This window comes from Lolium rigidum, chromosome 1 (assembly GCF_022539505.1).
Source record: "Lolium rigidum isolate FL_2022 chromosome 1, APGP_CSIRO_Lrig_0.1, whole genome shotgun sequence".
In the NCBI taxonomy this organism is placed as follows: Eukaryota; Viridiplantae; Streptophyta; class Magnoliopsida; order Poales; family Poaceae; genus Lolium; species Lolium rigidum.
This window is the reverse complement of record NC_061508.1, coordinates 219,424,278-219,440,224: the sequence shown is the minus strand read 5'-3', so window position 1 is coordinate 219,440,224 and position 15,947 is coordinate 219,424,278. Positions and strand designations below refer to the sequence as shown.

The 15,947-nt window shown below is 40.5% G+C and overlaps 1 non-coding gene across 1 annotated transcript; it reads right to left on the bottom strand.

The window, feature by feature from the left end:
• Positions 1-12,989: 12,989 nt before the first annotated feature.
• LOC124685493 lies at positions 12,990-13,095 on the bottom strand. The gene has a single exon (XR_006997479.1). It is a non-coding gene; the product is annotated as a small nucleolar RNA R71 (small nucleolar RNA).
• Between the last annotated feature and the right edge of the window lie 2,852 nt (positions 13,096-15,947).

Sequence of the window (15,947 nt, the reverse complement as noted above, 5' to 3'; positions counted from 1 at the left end):
TCATGTTCAGCATGTTGAGACACGTCCAGATAACCTGTTCGCCCGCCTCCTACTGGCCGGAATCGCCGTCGCCGGCAACGCCTGGCTCGCCGGCGACGTGCTACTGTGTCCAGTCAGCCACGCTGACCAAGTCCACACCAACGTGGCAGCCTACGTGGCATTTGACCCCACTGGTCAGTGAGCACGGCTAACCCTAACCTGTGTAGAAAACGTTTCAGTCACAGTCAACCCAGTATTGACCAGTTATTTTTAAAATTCCATAAATTGCTGTAAATTTAAATAAATATAGAAAATCCATATTAACTCAGAAAAATATAATTAAGACATCAAAATTCTTATAAAATTAACCTCTATCCAATAAAAATATAATATGGAATTTTTATTTTTAATAAAAATTCAATTATTTAATACTTGTTAATTTAAGCCTTTTCTTTTAATTCTAAATGCAAATAAAATTCAATAATTAGGAAAAAGGTATAAAATAAATACAAAACCAGTAAAGTAAATAAGGAAAACAATAAAATTAATTTTCCTTCACTATTAATTTATTAAATCCTTATTAGGAGGATTTTAAACCCTAATTAATAATTATCTTATTATTAATTATTTAAAAATAATAAAATGCCAAATTCAATATTATTCTTATTTCAAAGTTACTAATAACTTCAACTTTTCAAATGAAGTTATTAATCCAAGAACTAATTAATAATTAGGAAACCCTAAGTTCCATATTGAATTAAGAACACAAACCCATAATTTTATGTGGGATACTAAAACCCTAATTCAATTAGGAACTCTAGCTCCATTAATCCATATGAACCCTAATTTGTCCTAAACCTAAACCCTAGGTTATATCATGCGATCCTCCTACTTCCTTTTAAATCATAGAACCATATAGAACCTAGATACTGGTCATGTACACATAAAATGTAGAAGACCTATCACTAATAAGATGTGGGTACCCCATATGTTCATCTTCATCGGACCTAATCAAGTAGGGTCAACCAAGTGTAAAACCCTAGTTCCTATTCCCAAGACCACCATCCTTGACTATCCATGATTAGCATCACACCATTGTGATGAACCCTAATAGTAACCATGATTGATGATTACCTTACATAACCGACTCCACTAAACCCTACTAGTGTGAGATACTTATGAACCATCCTATTTAGGAACAAACCATTCTCTACTTAGAGATCCAATAGCTAATACAAGAAAACCTCAACCTAAATTGTTATACTTCTTATTAATTAAGAAGTATGTTCTTCAAAAGTTATTCTTTTGAAGAAAATAAGGAACCATCATCAACCCTGCTTATAAGGACCTATAAACCCTAGCCAGCTATCACTAGCAAGATAAACCAACCCTGACAACAACCATGCATAATGAATTGCTTAAGATGCCTAAGCTTATCTTAACCTTACAAGCCCTAGTTGCTGATAAATCCAACTATGTTGTGATCCATCTTATACTTACTCCAGAAACTACTTGGAACCAGAATAAATTATAACAAAACACAAACCCAATTGTCATACTTGTTCTTCATTAAAGAACATGTTCTTCAAAAGTTATTCTTTTGAAGAATATAACAAGTAATCATTAACCATGCCATATAGTACTAAAACTCGACAACTGTTCTTTACATGTTAACATTATGCCAATTATCATCCTTTGTGTGCTCAATTGATTACTGTACTTTATTATCTACCTGTTCATGATACCAAGTAATCACACCTGAATAAGAACCTTGTTTGTGAATCACTCTAAAAATGCAACACACCCAAAACCAATCATTACCACTCACTAATCCTAAATCATCGGAGTTAGGACACGCTTAGAGCGATTGCATCTCATACTTATGCATTATTGCATCCTTGCCAATCTTTTAAACATCGTCCTTACCGGACGATGATGCTATTTCAGAATTTGGAGTTATTACGCACCGAAGACCTTGTCTGCATAATCTTGCAGCCAAGAAAGGCAAGTTCATCGCTTGCTCATGTCATTTGAGTATCTTTATCAAATTACTTGCAAAGTACTATAATTATCACTATTGCATAAAAATCAAAACCACTACTTTCATAACTATGAATATGACTATGTGGTGGGCAATGGAACCATGGATTGTGTTGATATGTGATACGTCTCCGACGTATCGATAATTTCTTATGTTCTATGCCATATTATTGATGATACCTACATGTTTTATGCACACTTTATGTCATATTCGTGCATTTTCTGGAACTAACCTATTAACAAGATGCCGAAGTGCCAGCTTCCGTTTTCTGCTGTTTTTGGTTTCAGAAATCCTAGTAACGAAATATTCTCGGAATTGGACGAAACGAAGACCCGGGGCCCTATTTTTCCACGGAGCTTCCGGAAGACCGAAGAACACACGAAGTGGGGCCACGAGGTGGCCAGGCTATAGGGCGGCGCGGCCCAAGCCCCGGCCGCGCCGACCTATAGTGTGGGCCCCTCGTGACGCCCCTTGACCTGCCCTTCCGCCTACTTAAAGCCTCCGTCGCGAAACCCCCGAGGCGAAGAACCACGATACGGAAAACCTTCCGAGCCGCCGCCATCGCGAAGCCAAGATCCGGGGGACAGGAGTCTCTGTTCCGGCACCCTGCCGGAGCGGGGAAGTGCCCCGGAAGGCTTCTCCATCGACACCGCTGCCATCTCCACCGCCATCTTCATCACCGCTGTCTGCTCCCATGAGGAGGGAGTAGTTCTCCATCGAGGCTCGGGGCTGTACCGGTAGCTATGTGGTTCATCTCTCTCCTATGTGCTTCAATACAATAATCTCATGAGCTTCCTTACATGATTGAGATTCATATGATGATGCTTGTAATCTAGATGTCACTATGCTAGTCAAGTGAGTTTTACTTATGTGATCTCCGGAGACTCCTTGTCCCACGTGTGTAAAGGTGACAGTGTGTGCACCGTGTGGGTCTCTTAGGCTATATTTCACAGAATACTTACTCACTGTTATGGCATAGTGAAGTGCTTATTTATATCTCTTTATGATTGCAATGTGTTTTGTATCACAATTTATCTATGTGCTACTCTAGTGATGTGTTATTAAAGTAGTTTATTCCTCCTGCACGGTGTAATGGTGACAAGTGTGTGCATCCGTGTTAGTACTTGGCGTATGCTATGATCATGATCTCTTGTAGATTGTGAAGTTAACTATTGCTATGATTGTATTGATATGATCTATTCCTCCTACTTGGCGTGAAGGTGACGAGTGTGCATGCTATGTTAGTACTTGGTTTAGTCGTGTTGATCTATCTTACACTAAAGGTTACTAAAATATGAGCATTATTGTGGAGCTTGTTAACTCCGGCATTGAGGGTTCGTGTAATCCTACGCAATGTGTTCATCATCCAACAAAAGTGTAGAGTATGCATTTATCTATTCCGTTATGTGATCAATGTTGAGAGTGTCCACTAGTGAAAGTGTAATCCCTAGGCCTTGCTCCTAAATACTGCTGAGTTACTACTGCTTGTTTACTGTTTTACTGCGTTACTACTGCTGCAATACTACCACCATCAACTACACGCCAGCAAGCTATTTTCTGGCACCGTTGCTACTACTTATTCATACCACCTGTATTTCACTATCTCTTCGCCGAACTAGTGCACCTATTAGGTGTGTTGGGGACACAAGAGACTTCTTGCTTTGTGGTTGCAGGGTTGCATGAGAGGGATATCTTTGACCTCTTCCTCCCCGAGTTCGATAAACCTTGGGTGATCCACTTAAGGGAAAACTTGCTGCTGTTCTACAAACCTCTGCTCTTGGGGGCCCAACACTGTCTACAGGAAAGGAGGGGGAACGTAGACATCAAGCTATTTTCTGGCGCCGTTGCCGGGGAGGGAAGGTAAACGGCACTCACACATTGGCAAGCCCGGCAACTAAGCACTTTTCCTCCCTCGTCAACTACGCGCCAAGCTATTTTCTGGCGCCGTTGCCGGGGAGGAAAGGTAAAAAGGCACTCATACTCCGGTTCCAGGTAACAGTACTTTTCTGGCGCCATTGTGTTTGTGCTCGAAGCTATTTCCTTTAGATCCTGCAATTGCATCTTTTTGTTTCTTGTTTACACTAGTTTGGCATAATGGACAACAATGAGCTTCTTATTCTATTTCCTGATTTAAAACATGGATTGTTTGATGTGAAAATTAAAAAACCTATGAAATCTTATTTGCATGCTCGGTAGTAATATTAGTATGAACGCTTTGAACACCATTGTTGATAATGATATAGAAAGTTCTAAGCTTGGGGAAGCTGGTTTTCATGATCTTTTTAGTCCCCCAAGCATTGAGGAGAAAATTTTCTTTGATAATACTATGCCTCCTACACTTGATGAGAATAATAATGATAGCTACTTTGTTGAATTTGCTCCCACTACAACTAATAAAATTGATTATGCCTATGTGGAGAGTAATAATTTTATGCATGAGACTCATGATAAGAATGCTTTATGTGATAGTTATATTGTTGAGTTTGCTCATGATGCTACTGAAAGTTATTATGAGAGAGGAAAATATGGTTGTAGAAATTTTCATGTTACTAAAATGCCTCTCTATGTGCTGAAATTTTTGAAGCTACACTTGTTTTATCTTCCTATGCTTGTTACTTTGCTCTTCATTAACTTGTTTATTTACAAGATTCCTATGCATAGGAAGCATGTTAGACTTAAATTTGTTTTGAATTTGCCTCTTGATGCTCTCTTTTGCTTCAACTACTATTTCTTGCGAGTGCATCATTAAAACTGCTGGAGCCCATCTTAACGGCTATAAAGAAAGAACTTCTTGGGAGATAACCCATGTGTTATTTTGCTACAGTACTTTGTTTTATATTTGTGTCTTGGAAGTTGTTTACTACTGTAGCAACCTCTCCTTATCATGTTTTTGTGCCAAGTAAAAGTCTCTATGGTAAAGTTGATGCTAGATTTGGATTGCTGCGCAGAAACAGCATTGCTGTCTGTCACGAATCTGGGTCTAATTCTCTGTAGGTAACTCAGAAAATTATGCCAATTTACGTGAGTGATCCTCAGATATGTACGCAACTTTCATTAGTTTTGAGTTTTTCCATTTGAGCAAGTCTGGTGCCATTTTAAAATTCGTCTTTACGGACTGTTCTGTTTTTGACAGATTCTGCCTTTTATTTCGCATTGCTTCTTTCGCTGTGTTGGGTGGATTTCTTTGTTCCATTACCTTCCAGTAACTTTGAGCAATGTCCAGAAGTGTTAAGAATGATTGTGTCACCTCTGAACATGTGAGTTTTTGATTATGCACTAACCCTCTAATGAGTTTGCTTAAAGTTTGGTGTGGAGGAAGTTTTCAAGGGTCAAGAGAGGAGGATGATATACTATGATCAAGAAGAGTGAAAACTCTAAGCTTGGGGATGCCCCGGTGGTTCACCCCTGCATATTTCAAGAAGACTCAAGCGTCTAAGCTTGGGGATGCCCAAGGCATCCCCTTCTTCATCGACAAATTATCAGGTTCCTTCTCTTGAAACTATATTTTTATTCGGCCACATCTTATGTACTTTACTTGGAGCGTCTGTGTGCTTTTGTTTTTGTTTTTGTTTTTGTCTGAATAAATGCTTGTGTGGGAGAGAGACACGCTCCGCTGGTTCATATGAACACATGTGTTCTTAGCTTTATCTTTTAGTGTTCATGGCGAAGGTTAAAACTGCTTCGTTCATTTTTATATGGTTGGAATTGGAAAATGCTACATGTAGTAATTGGTATGATGTCTTGAATAACTTGATACTTGGCAATTGTTGTGCTCTTATTTAAGCTCTTGCATCATATACCTTGCACCTATTAGTGAAGAAATACATAGAGCTTGTTAAAATTTGGTTTGCATGAGTGGTTTCTCTAGAGTCTAGATATTTTCTAGTAAGATGTTTGAACAACAAGGAAGACGATGTATAGTTTTATGATGCTTGTAATATGTCTTTTATGTGAGTTTTGCTTGTACTAGTTCGTGCTTGTGTTTGCTTCAAACAACCTTGCTGGCCTAAACCTTGTATCGAGAGGGAATACTTCTCATGCATCCAAAATCCTTGAGCCAACCACTATGCCATTTGTGTCCACCATACCTACCTACTACATGGTATTTCTCCGCCATTCCAAAGTAAATTGCTTGAGTGCTACCTTTAAAATTCCATCATTCACCTTTGCAATATATAGCTCATGGGACAAATAGCTTAAAAACTATTGTGGTATTGAATATGTACTTATGCACTTTATCTCTTATTAAGTTGCTTGTTGTGCGATAACCATGTTTCGGGGACGCCATCAACTATTCCTTGTTGAATATCATGTGAGTTGCTATGCATGTCCGTCTTGTCTGAAGTAAGAGAGATCTACCACCTTTATGGTTGGAGCATGCATATTGTTAGAGAAGAACTTTGGGCCGCTAACTAAAGCCATGATTCATGGTGGAAGTTTCAGTTTTGGACACATATCCTCAATCTCATATGAATAATAATTGTTGCCACATGCTTATGCATTAAAGAGGAGTCCATTATCTGTTGTCCATGTTGTCCCGGTATGGATGTCTAAGTTGAGAATAATCAAAAGCGAGAAATCCAAAATGCGAGCTTTCTCCTTAGACCTTTGTACGGGCGGCATGGAGGTACCCCATTGTGACACTTGGTTAAAACATGTGCATTGCAAAGATCCGGTAGTCCAAGCTAATTAGGACAAGGTGCGGGCACTATTAGTATACTATGCATGAAGCTTGCAACTTGTAAGATATAATTTACATGATGCATATGCTTTATTACTACCGTTGACAAAATTGTTTCATGTTTTCAAAATAAAAGCTCTAGCACAAATATAGCAATCGATGCTTTCCTCTTTGAAGGACCATTCTTTTACTTTTATTGTTGAGTCAGTTCACCTATCTCTCTCCACCTCAAGAAGCAAACATTTGTGTGAACTATGCATTGATTCTTACATACTTGCATATTGTACTTGTTATATTACTCTATGTTGACTATTATCCATGAGATATACATGTTACAAGTTGAAAGCAACCGCTGAAACTTAATCTTCCTTTGTGTTGCTTCAATACCTTTACTCTGATTTATTGCTTTATGAGTTAACTCTTATGCAAGACTTATTAATACTTGTCTTGAAGTACTATTCATGAAAAGTCTTTGCTATATGATTCACCTGTTTACTCATGTCATCACCATTGTTATGATCGCTGCATTCACTACATATGTTTACAAATAGTATGATCAAGGTTATGATGGCATATCACTTCAGAAATTATCTTTGTTATCGTTTTACCTCGCTCGGGACGAGCGAGAACTAAGCTTGGGGATGCTTGATACGTCTCCGACGTATCGATAATTTCTTATGTTCTATGCCATATTATTGATGATACCTACATGTTTTATGCACACTTTATGTCATATTCGTGCATTTTCCGGAACTAACCTATTAACAAGATGCCGAAGTGCCGGTTCTGTTTTCTGCTGTTTTTGGTTTCGAAATCCTAGTAACGAAATATTCTCGGAATTGGACGAAACGAAGACCCAGGGCCCTATTTTTCCACGGAGCTTCCAGAAGACCGAAGAACACACGAAGTGGGGCCACGAGGTGGCCAGGCTATAGGGCGGCGCGGCCCAAGCCCTGGCCGTGCCGACCTATAGTGTGGGCCCCTCGTGACGCCCCTTGACCTGCCCTTCCGCCTACTTAAAGCCTCCGTCGCGAAACCCCTGAGGCGAAGAACCACGATACGGAAAACCTTCCAGAGCCGCCGCCATCGCGAAGCCAAGATCTGGGGGACATGAGTCTCTGTTCCGGCACCCTGCCGGAGCGGGGAAGTGCCCCGGAAGGCTTCTCCATCGACACCGCTGCCATCTCCACCGCCATCTTCATCACCGCTGCTGCTCCCATGAGGAGGGAGTAGTTCTCCATCGAGGCTCGGGGCTGTACCGGTAGCTATGTGGTTCATCTCTCTCCTATGTGCTTCAATACAATAATCTCATGAGCTGCCTTACATGATTGAGATTCATATGATGATGCTTGTAATCTAGATGTCACTATGCTAGTCAAGTGAGTTTTACTTATGTGATCTCCGGAGACTCCTTGTCCCACGTGTGTAAAGGTGACAGTGTGTGCACCGTGTGGGTCTCTTAGGCTATATTTCACAGAATACTTACTCACTGTTATGGCGTAGTGAAGTGCTTATTTATATCTCTTTATGATTGCAATGTGTTTTGTATCACAATTTATCTATGTGCTACTCTAGTGATGTGTTATTAAAGTAGTTTATTCCTCCTGCACGGTGTAATGGTGACAGTGTGTGCATCCGTGTTAGTACTTGGCGTATGCTATGATCATGATCTCTTGTAGATTGTGAAGTTAACTATTGCTATGATTGTATTGATATGATCTATTCCTCCTACTTGGCGTGAAGGTGACAGTGTGCATGCTATGTTAGTACTTGGTTTAGTCGTGTTGATCTATCTTACACTAAAGGTTACTAAAATATGAGCATTATTGTGGAGCTTGTTAACTCCGGCATTGAGGGTTCATGTAATCCTACGCAATGTGTTCATCATCCAACAAAAGTGTAGAGTATGCATTTATCTATTCTGTTATGTGATCAATGTTGAGAGTGTCCACTAGTGAAAGTGTAATCCCTAGGCCTTGCTCCTAAATACTGCTGAGTTACTACTGCTTGTTTACTGTTTTACTGCGTTACTACTGCTGCAATACTACCACCATCAACTACACGCCAGACAAGCTATTTTCACGGCACCGTTGCTACTACTTATTCATACCACCTGTATTTCACTATCTCTTCGCCGAACTAGTGCACCTATTAGGTGTGTTGGGGACACAAGAGACTTCTTGCTTTGTGGTTGCGGGGTTGCATGAGAGGGATATCTTTGACCTCTTCCTCCCTGAGTTCGATAAACCTTGGGTGATCCACTTAAGGGAAAACTTGCTGCTGTTCTACAAACCTCTGCTCTTGGGGGCCCAACACTGTCTACAGGAAAGGAGGGGGAACGTAGACATCAATATGGTGGAGGTTCCATTGCACGGGTTTATATCCATCTAGGATTAAACAACAAATGTCGCCAGTGATTCTTGTGCCGTAATACCCGTGTTAACCATAAGATCCGGAGTGGGACGGAGTAGTCAAAAGTGTTTCCACCTCTCGTTCATCAACGGATGCGTTTTACCGTAGACACTTGTATCCGTCGGCGGCAAGCGGTAGGCTGGGGAAGCCTTAAGTCCCCACGGCACAGTCCGTAGACACTTGTCGTTCGAAGAACAAGCGGTAGGCTGGGGAAGCCTTAAGTCCCCACGGTATTGCGGTCTATGAGGGATTGTAAGGTGTCCGGAACGGTCTATCCATGATGATAGGGGAAGGCATATGAATGCCCGGAACGGTCTCATCATGGATATAGGGGAGGACAATCTTACAAAAGGGTGGGTGTTCGAGGTAGCGGAGGAACATGATTGGCTAGACCTTATACCGGGCCTCACACCAAAGGAAGTGTGGACGGGAACATATGCCCGGTTGGCACCAAGGTTAAGATCTCTTATGGGTAAAGCAACACACCTCTCGCAGAGTGTAATGAATCGTGACCTGTCACTCCCTGTTCCGGGATATGGAACTGCGAACGCTGCCGGAAAGGAGCTCCATGAAGTTCTAGTAAACCGATGAAGGCTGACGGACATAGTTCTTCCGAATAAAAGCAACCTCTTGAAGAAATGATTATGAAAACCTGCATTGGTATTAGACTTTCTGGTCTAATGCTGTAGCTAGTGCATTAAACACCTCTTTCCTATAATGAACTTGTTGAGTACGCTCGTACTCATCCCACTCTTAAATCCCCTGCTTAGGAATGGAGGCATCGAAGGAGGATCTCCAGTACAACTCGAAGACCGAGGAGTCAACAACTACTTCAAGGAACAGAAACCTGCCGGAAGAGTCAGATACCGCATCCAACAAGGAGAAAACCTAGTTTAGCCATAGAAGGGAACTATCTTCCTCAACCTAGCTCCTATTTAGCTAGAATCTATTCTTAGCCTCTATAGCTAGGAAAATACTCTACAAATAGAGTTCGTGATAGGATTAGACTACGAGTCGTTCTTTTGGAGTTTATTTGCAGATTTACCTCATTGTAAAGTAGGAGGCTGTGCTGATCTTATGTAATTGAGTCAGAGTTGTAATTCTATAGACATGCCTTGGACCCGCATATGTTTCTGTTGTACCACTCTGAGCGATATAATACTAGTGGAACGGTGTTTCATTGGTGTTGTATCAGACTTGCATACTACACCATGCAGTGGTATGCCGGGTCACCACATATACCAAGTACTTCATGATGCACACACTGTCAACATTACATCATGGAGGAGGAATAGACTACTTTAATAACATCACCAGAGTAACACACAGATGATATTCAACTAGATCACAAAGAGAGAGATGAACCACATAGCTACGGTAGAGCCCTCAGCCTCGGGGGAGAATTACTCCCTCCTCATCATGGAGACAATGATGGCGGTGGAGATGCCTTCCGGGGGCACTTCCCCGTCCCGGCGGCGTGCCGGAACAGAGACTTCTATCCCCCGAACTTGGCTTCGCGATGGCGGCGGCTGCGTAACTTTTCTCGTCCCGTGGCTTATTCGTCTAGGGTTTTCGCGACGGAGTCCTTAAGTAGGCGGAAGGGCAGCCTTGGAGGGGCCCTGGTGGGGCCACACAATAGGGGGGTGATACGTCTCCAACGTATCTATAATTTCTAATGTTCCATGCTTGTTTTATGACAATACCTACATGTTTTGTTCACACTTTATATCGTTTTTATGCGTTTTCTGGAACTAACCTATTGACGAGATGCCGAGAGGCCAGTTGCTGTTTTCTGCTGTTTTTGGTTTCAGAAATCCTAGTAAAGAAATATTTTCGGAATCGGATGAAATCAAGACCGAAGGCCTTATAATTCCCGGAAGCTTCCGGAGCACCGGAGAAAAGTCAGAGGGGTGCCAGGGGGGCCCCACCCCACAGGGCGGCGCGGCCCAAGGGGGGGGCGCTCCCCCCTATGGTGTGGCCACCCCGTGGCCCCTCCGACTCCGACTCTCGGCCTATATAATCTTCCCTGACCTAAAAACATCGACCAAGAAGACGGAAACAGAGAAAACCATCCAGAGCCGCCGCCATCGCGAAAGTCCAATTCGGGGGACAGAACTCTCTGTTCCGGCACCCTGCCGGGGCGGGAATTGCCCCCGGAGCCATCTCCACCGCCGTCTCCACCGCCATCTTCACCGCCATCGCTGCCTCCATGATGAGGAGGGAGTAATTCACCCCCGAGGCTGAGGGCTCCGCTGTAGCTATGTGGTTAATCTCTCTCCCATGTACCTCAATACAATGATCTCATGAGCTGCTTTACATGATTGAGATCCATATGATGAGCTTTGTATCGCTACTAGTTGTGTGCTACTCATGTGATGTTATTAAAGTAGTCTATTCCTCCCGCATGGTGTAAAGGTGACTAGTGTGTGCACCGTGTGGTTCTTGTCGTAGGCTATGATCATGATCTCTTGTAGATTGTGGAGTTAATTATCATTATGATAGTATTGATGTGATCTATTCCTCCTTCATAGTGTAATGTGGACAGTGTGTGCACTATGTTAGTTCTTGGTTTATTTCGCAATGATCTATTATGCTCTAAGGTTATTTAAATATGAACATTGAATTGTGGAGCTTGTTAACTCCGGCATTGAGGGTTCGTGTAATCCTACGCAATGTCTTCATCATCCAACAAAAGAGTGTATGTAGCACATATGAGAAAGAGTTATTTATTATGCGATCAATGTTGAGAGTGTCCACTAGTGAAAGCAGGATCCCTGGGCCTTGCTTCCAAGCATCGAATCTCCGTTTGTTTACTGTTTTGTTGCATGTTTACTCGCTGCCATATTTTATTCAGATTGCTATTACCAATCATATACATCCATACTACTTGTATTTCACTATCTCTTCGCCGAACTAGTGCACCTATACACCTGACAAGTGTATTTGGTGTGTTGGGGACACAAGAGACTTCTTGCTTTGTGATTGCAGGGTTGTTTGAGAGGGATATCTTTGACCTCTTCCTCCCTGAGTTCGATAAACCTTGGGTGATCCACTTAAGGGAAACCTGCTGCTGTTCTACAAACCTCTGCTCTTGGAGGCCCAACACTGTCTACAAGAATAGAAGCTCCCGTAGACATCAAGCACTTTTCTGGCGCCGTTGCCGGGGAGGAAAGGTAAAAGGTACTCACACTCCGGATCTCGGCTACTAAGCTATTTTCGCCGTTGTAAGTACTCGAAGCTATTTCCTTTAGATCCTGCAATTGCATCTTTTTGTTTCTTGTTTACACTAGTTTGGCATAATGGACAAGAATGAGCTTCTTATTCTATTTCCTGATTTAAAACATGGATTGTTTGATGCGAAAATTAAAAAACCTATGGAATCTTATTCGCATGCTAGTAGCGATGTTATTAGTATGAATGCAATTACTGCTAATGCTATGGAGAAGTCTAAGCTTGGGGAAGCTAGTTTTTGTGATCTTTTTAGCTTCCCATCTTTAGGTGAGAAAATTTGCTCTGATAACACTTTATCTCCCATATGCGATAACTCTAATGATGCTTGTGATATTTTAAATCCACCTACTGCAAGTACTGCTTTCAAGATACCCATGAAAATTATTGAACGTGTTATGGATAACCGCTATGAAGGGGATGGAACTGTGCATCCTGGAGATCATTTACTGTTTTGCATGAATTATGCGGGTTATTCAAGTGTGCAGGTATCTCTATGGATGAAGTGAAGAAGAAATTATTCTCTATGTCGTTGTCTGGTAAAGCGGCGCATTGGCATAAACTGCTAAAGGATGAGCATTCTCTTGATTGGAAGGATATTGTGCCTCTATTTTATTCTAAATTCTATCCTCCAAGTGAAATTCACAAAGACCGAAACCGAATATATAATTTCTGGCCTCATGATGGAGAGAGTATTGCCGAAGCATGGGAGAGATTGAAGTCTTTAATGCTCAAATGCCCCAATCATGAGCTTCCAGGTAATATCATCATTGATAATTTCTATGCAAGACTTTCTTTTCAAGATAAGACCTTGCTGGATGCTACTTGTTCTGGATCATTCACGCGCAATAAAGAAGAGTTTAAAAGGGACCTTCTTGATCGGATTAAGGAGAACGCTGGAAGATTGGGAGAACGACAAAGGTAAAGAGTCAGGTATAAATTATGATTATGAATGCATTGAAACTTTTATGGATACCGATAAATTTCGAAATATGAGTGCTACTTATGGTCTTGACTCTCAAGTTGCTGCAAATCTTTATAAAGCATTTGCTTCTCATTTTGAATTGCCTAAAAAGAATTTTGATAAGTATCATGAACCTTTTAAGGAGGCTTGCATGAAGAATGAAATTGTTGTTAATTATTGTAATAAGCATGCTCAACCTCCTAAGAATGCTATTTCCTATAAGCATGTTAATTTTTGTGGAATACATAGACCTTGTGGAATTAATCAAATCGAAGATGAATATTGTATCCATCATGCTAATGAAAAAACTAGAAAGTGGTTTAGGGCTCTAGATGATCTTGGTAAAAAAGTTTGTGCCCTCTATCCTTTTATTTGTGAAGTTTGCCAGGAAGTGGGTCATTTTAATTTTCAATGCTCCTCCAATGATAATTTGAACCCAATGAGTGCTGCAAATTTGTATTGTGATGATGAAATTACTCCTAATCAGCATGATGAACTTACTTTATTTTTGGGGTGTGAAGAACTCGTCAAGAAAAATCTCTTTGTTACATATGAGTGATCTTGATATTGATGATGTCCTGCATGGGTGTTTTTCTTATTGCATTGATAATAGCCATACAAATACTTACATACAAAATATTTTAGAAGATGACACCTTGCCAAAATATGATAGGACCGCTGTGTGTTTTCAACTAATTAATGAAAAGGAGGGATCCTCCCAAGTTTCTTCTATTGTTTCTGAAAGTAAATCAGGTTATGCGGACAAGCCACCCTTCAAGCCTCTTCCTCCTAAAGAAGGGAACGAGGAGAAGGAGAAGAAGAAGAAGAAGAAGGGAACGAAGAAGAAGAAGAAGGAGAATAAAGAGAAAAAGGTAACGGCATATCCCCGCGTGAATGAGATAACGCTAGGTAACCGTAAGTATGTTGCTCCTAATGATTATTATGATAATGAATCTGAATACGATGATCTTCCTATGCTCTTTACATACATTAGTGATCATGATTTGAATAAGCACACTACTTTTGATATTGCAAATCTCTGGGAAACTAATTCTGAAAATGATGATGATAATAATTGGCATAGTATCAGTGCTATCCATGCTTCCTCCCATAATGATATAGAAAGCTCTAAGCTTGGGGAAGAGGTGTTTGAAAATCCTTTTGCTACTGATCATTATGTGTTTGATACACCTCCTTCTAATAACAATGATGGTATGGTCATAGATAAACCGACTGTGAAAGATAACTATTCTATTTCTTATGATGACACTGTGCCTCCGATCTTTGATGATTATTATAAAGAATGCTATGATATAGGTTATAACTATCCTTATGAAACTTGTCATAGTCATGATTGGATTACCAAAAACAATTCTTTTAATATGCAACTTGTTTACCATGTTCAAATTCTTGATAATAATCTTGCTCCAATTACTATTAATGAGAATAACTTTTCTTATGCCAAATTTAATGATACTTCTATGCATATGAACCATGATAAGAATGTTTTAAGTGATGGGTATATTGTGGATTTCATCAATGATTCTACTGAAAGTTATTATGAGAGAGGGAAATATGGTTATATCCATTTCAATAATATTAAGTTTCCCCTCTTTATGTTGAGAATCTTGAAGTTACTCGTGTTTTATCCTCTTATGCTTGTCACTTTGTTCTTCATAAATTCATTTGTGTACAAGATTCCTCTGCATAGGAAGCATGTTAGGCTTAAATGTGTTTTGAATTTGCCTCTTGAAGCTCTCTTTTGCTTCAAATACTATTTCTTGCGAGTGCATCATCAAAACTGCTGAGCCCATCTTAATGGCTATAAAGAAAGAACTTCTTGGGAGATAACCCATGTGTTATTTTGCTACAGTACTTTGTTTTATACTTGTGTCTTGGAAGTTGTTTACTACTGTAGCAACCTCTCCTTATCTTATTTTATTGCACTGTTGTGCCAAGTAAAGTCATTGATAGAAAGGTTGATACTAGATTTGGATTACTGCGCAGAAACAGATTTCTTTGCTGTCACGAATCTGGGTCTAATTCTCTGTAGGTAACTCAGAAAATTAAGCCAATTTACGTGAGTGATCCTCAGATATGTACACAACTTTCATTCAATTTGGGCATTTTCATTTGAGCAAGTCTGGTGCCCTAATAAAATCTATCTTTACGGACTGTTCTGTTTTGACAGATTCTGCCTTTCATTTCGCATTGCCTCTTTTGCTATGTTGGATGAATTTCTTTGATCCATTAATGTCCAGTAGCTTTATGCAATGTCCAGAAGTGTTAAAAATGATTGTGTCACCTCTGAACATGTTAATTTTTATTGTGCACTAACCCTCTAATGAGTTTGTTTTGAGTTTGGTGTGGAGGAAGTTTTCAAGGGTCAAGAGAGGAGGATGATATACTATGATCAAGGAGAGTGAAAGCTCTAAGCTTGGGGATGCCCCGGTGGTCACCCCTGCATATTTCAAGAAGACTCAAGCATCTAAGCTTGGGGATGCCCAAGGCATCCCCTTCTTCATCGACAAATTATCGAGTTCCTTCTCTTGAAACTATATTTTTATTCGGCCACATCTTATGTACTTTACTTGGAGCGTCTGTGTGCTTTTGTTTGTGTTTTTGTTTGAAAAAATGCTTGT